This window comes from Penaeus monodon, chromosome 5 (genome assembly GCF_015228065.2).
Source record: "Penaeus monodon isolate SGIC_2016 chromosome 5, NSTDA_Pmon_1, whole genome shotgun sequence".
Taxonomy (NCBI): Eukaryota; Metazoa; Arthropoda; class Malacostraca; order Decapoda; family Penaeidae; genus Penaeus; species Penaeus monodon.
The window spans coordinates 17,145,472-17,150,471 of NC_051390.1; positions in this window are offsets into that span (position 1 = coordinate 17,145,472).

The following is a 5,000-nucleotide window of genomic DNA, read 5'->3' on the forward strand; positions in this document are numbered from 1 at the left end:
CCACGACCACCGCACTCGCCCGGCCATGCCCAGAGCCCTCATCACGGGTATCTGCGGCCGTGTGGTTCTCCGCCCCCCCCCTCCTCCTCCCCTCCCCTCCTCCTCTCCCTCCTCTCCTCTCCCTCCTCCCCTCCTCCCCTCCCCTCTCCTCCTCCTCCTCCCCTTCCTCCTCCTCCTTCCCCCTCCTCCTCCTCCTCCCCCCCTCCTCCTCCCCTCCCCCTCCCCTCCTCTCCCCCCTCTCTCCCTCTCCTCCCTCCCTCCTCCCTACCCTCCCCCCCCTCCCCCCCCCCTCCTCCCCCTCCTCCCACCGCCCTGCCGCCGCGCCATCCCCAGCCTTAACAATAACGGAAAAATTCAATTCAGTCCCACTGTCCACCTCGCGGCATTCCTCTCTCACGACCATGCTGCCACCCCCCCCCCAACGCCCTCCCTCGGCCTCCCCTTCCCTCGCCCCCCTCCACCCTCGAGCTGACAACCCTTCCTTTACTTCTTTTAGTAAAGCGCAAACCTGTTTATTTGTTTATTCAATCACTTGCTTTCGTTTTCTTATCCGCGATCTCGTTCTACTTATGTCCGTTTGTTTGTCTTTCGATCCCTATGTATATTTTTAAAGTTTACATGTATCCGCGGATGTATAATGTACGCATGTATGTACAGTATGTATGTATATGTATTACGTATGTACTCACTCCAAGAGCATCACAACGTGAAAACTACAATTAAGTATCATGCCGTGACCACGGCGGCTCAGACATGAACCTACCGTTAAAAGAAGAAGATGCATGTATGTATGGATGTATGTATGGACGGAAGGACGGATGGAAGGATGGACGGATGGATGGATGGATGGATGGATGGATGGATGGATGGATGGATGGATGGATGGATGGATGGATGGATGGATAGATGGATGGATGGATGGATGGATGGATGGATGGATGGATGGACGGGCGGGCGGGCGGACGGACGGACGGACGGACGGACGGACGGACGGACGGACGGACGGACGGACGGACGGATGGATTGATGGTCACACTTATTACCAACACTTCTTGACTAGTGGCAATATTTTTCCTACCCCGCCCCCCCTTGCGTTACTGGGCACCGAGCAAATGCGACTGGCCTTCCGTTTTCCGCCGAGGAGCTGAGCGCAAGCGGCCGAGCAAGAAAAGCGAATCGTTTTCAAGCACGGGAGGGCGGCGGGACCAGGTAAGCGACGTCCCCCGGCGGGCACACAAAGCGCTCATCGTCTCCCTGTGGCTCCTCATGCCCTCAGCCGCCGTTCTCATCCTCCTCCTCATTAGCATACCGGCCAGGTGGCTCGCCCGGCTCCTCCGCGCAAAAAGGATCTTCCCAGGCAGTCACTGTCGGCTTGTCCTGCCGGATCCCTCGTGCTCCGCCGGCGGGTTCCTCTGGGCGAAAGGGACATGCGAATGACACTCTTCCAAGGGATATATCCACGCACTCGCACGCACGCACGCACGCACGCATATACAAGTACATAAGCAAAGCCGAGTTGAATTAATTCGCCCCACGCCCGCCTCCCTAATGCGACGTCAAAGGCGACCTAGCATTTTGGACTGCGTCGTAAAACCCTGTTCGTAAGAGCATCCTAACGGCGAGGCAGGACTCCCCAGCCCCTTCCTCTTCCCCTGCCACACCCACCCCTTCCTCACCTCCCAGGCTTCATCTAGTCTTAATTGGCCAGGGCGTGGCGAGATGCGAGATGCCCCACGCGGCCCCCTCCTCCTGCCCTGCCCACTCTCCTCTACCCCTCTATCCTCCCCACCACTCATCCTTGAGATCCTAGACTCCTTCACTCTTTCTATCCCAGGATGGGAATGTTTTTTGTTTGTTTGTACATATCCCTCTATATCTCTTTCTCATCTCCATTTCAATTTCTGGCTGAATACCTCTGAATACACTATCTCCATCACATGCGTTCTCAAAGCACCCCTTTTTACAAATATATATATATATATATATATATATATATATATATATATATATATATATATATATATATATATATATATATATATATATATATATATCAAAAGCCGCAAAAAACATTTTTCCCTTTATTTCAATCCCTGATTCAGAACCCCTGAAGCTTATCATTAAACCAAACGCAAAGACCCATACCGTCCTTCCCCAGAGCCAATTCAAAGTGGAAATCTCACCCGCGCTGCAAAAATGACTTCCAGCACGACTCGGGCGGGGGGGGGAGGGAGAGGAGGGCAGGGGAGGGGATGGAGTCCTTTCATCCTGCAAACTGACCCACCTCTCGTTCATGCATCAGCCGGTTGGAAGGGCTCGTCAATACGGCCGGGGGATTTATGGTCTTCCTCCGATACGCCGCCCGCCCTTATAAAAGGTACAGACGGGCTGGCGGTCCCTCTCGATCGCACTCGGCGCTCACGTGCTGGTCCTCTCAGCCACTGCCACTTCTTGGGTCATGCGCTGGTCCCTCGCCTCGGAGAAGACTTCGCAAAGGGAAGGATGGAAAGAGGGTTGGGAGAGAAAGATACGGAAGCCAAAAGAAAAGCATAGAGAGGAATATAGAAAGAAATAAGAAATCCAGAAATATGGAGATAAAGAGAAATTGAGAAATATGAAGATTAAGAGAAATTAAGAAAAACGACGACGGAGGAGCAGCAGTCCAAAATGAATTGAAAGTGTGTGTGTGTGTGGGGGGGGGGAGGACAAGACCCAAAGCATACGACGAACACTTAACTAACTCAAGACCAAAACAAAAGAAGAAAAAATAAAAAAGAGAAACAAGTCACTTAAAAAAAAATCGCTCTTGCATGCGTTTCCTTTTTCTCCTTTCATCTGAATAATTCAAAACTTCATGTACACCAAACATACGCAGCAACAACCCTTATAAAAAAAATAATAAAGAAATAAAAAAATGAACTACAATTTTCGTATAATCCTGGACCTTTAATGACTGCAATCTCTGGAAAAAATGTAGCTTCCAAAAAAGCGAAAATCTGGGGAAACAACGTCGTTATCTCGAACCCTGTGAACCTATCACCTGCTCTCTCTTTTGGGGATACAGAGTAAAACCATTTATAAGATTAAAAAATACTAGAATAAATAAATGAATAAGCAAACATACAAAATTATACAAAGGAAAAAAATGATAACAGAAATAAATAATAACTACAAGAACAACAATATCAAACATCATTATTGCCATCATCCGGAAACAATTATCTGATGCGACAAATAAGCTAATTTCCTGTAGGCCTGCGACATTCCCCAACAAATCGATGTCACTTACAGTCCCTAATCACACCAGAAAACAACCAAATGAACATGATAAAATAAGCATTTGTTTGAGCAAACTAACAAATGCACAATTAATTCACTGAATATACGAAGAAGACCTGAAGATATTAATAATAAAGTGAATGGGAATAATGAAGACAACAATGTGATGATTAATGCGACAGGAAAAATATTAATAAAAATGCTGGTAAGTGCACTTGGCTCGCCTTATAAATATTCATGTAATAGCTTGATGTCAGTTTTCAAATTACACGTATACGTAAATATATACAAATATATACATATATACATGAATACAATGCAAGGATATATATATATATATATATATATATATATATATATATATATATATATATATATATATATATATATATATACATATATATATATATATATATATATATATATACATATATATTATATATATCATCTTCTTCTTTTAACGGTAGGTTCATGTCTGAGCCGCCGTGGTCACAGCATGATACTTAATTGTAGTTTTCATGTTGTGATGCTCTTGGAGTGAGTACGTGGTAGGGTCCCCAGTTCCTTTCCACGGAGAGTGCCGGTGGTACCTTTTAGGTAATCATTCTCTCTATTTATCCGGGCTTGGGACCAGCACTTGACTTGGGCTGGCTTGGCCACCCAGTGGCTAGGTAGGCAATCAAGGTGAAGTTCCTTGCCCAAGGGAACAACGCGGCGGTCGGTGACTCGAACCCTCGAATTCAGATTGCCGTCGTGACAATTTTGAGTCCGACGCTGTAACCATTCGGCCACCGCGGGCTTGACGATCATGGGCTTCCATGATTTTTTCTTAGCAATTTAGAGCGGTGGTTTTGCCATTGCCTTCCGCCCGGTGTTGAGAGATAGAGAGAGAGAGAGAGAGAGAGAGAGAGAGAGAGAGAGAGGAGAAGAGAGAAAGAGAGGAGAGAAAGAGAAAGAGAGAAACAAAGAGAAAGAGAAGAGAGAGAGAGAAGAATGAGAGAGAGAGACAGAGAGGATGAGAGAGAGAGAATGAGGGAGAGAGAGGATGAGAGAGAGAGAGGATGGAGAGAGGAGAGGAGGAGGAGAGAGAGAGAGGATGAAGAGAGAGAGGATGAAGAGAGAGAGAGAGAGAAGAGAGAGAGAGAGAGAGAGAGAGAGAGAGAGGAGAGAGGGTGGGGGATGAGTGACTGAGTGAGTGATTGACTGACTGGCAGAGAGTGAGAGAGAGTGTGGAAATGAATGACTAACTGAAAAATGACAAATGATACGACACTAAGCAAACACTTTAGGTGGTTGGGGTAAAAGAGGTAATGGACATCGCGGCGGAAGCTGGAGTTGCAGCTGACGTTGAAATAAAAGAATCCTTGGGCCATCAATATCCATTCCAATTTCCAATCGCCCTTCCCCTGGCCTTGGCCAACCGTGAAGTGGCCAATCCCTATTTGGAGCGCCAGGCCACGGCCCTCCTGCTAGGCCGGGCCGAGGTTCAAGAGGCGCCAGCTGTCCTCGAGGTCAGCATCGAGGGCGCCCTTCAAGATTTCAAATTGAAAAGCTGAATAGGAAGAAGAGATAAAGGAAGTGAACAGGCAAAACATTCGAGAGTAAAGACCACAATGAAAGCGACGACAAGGCCACACATCATTAATGTTAAACAATGATAAATATATAAAAATAAAAGAGTGAGAGGGGATAGCATCTCGAGTGCGAGAAAAGCATACGAA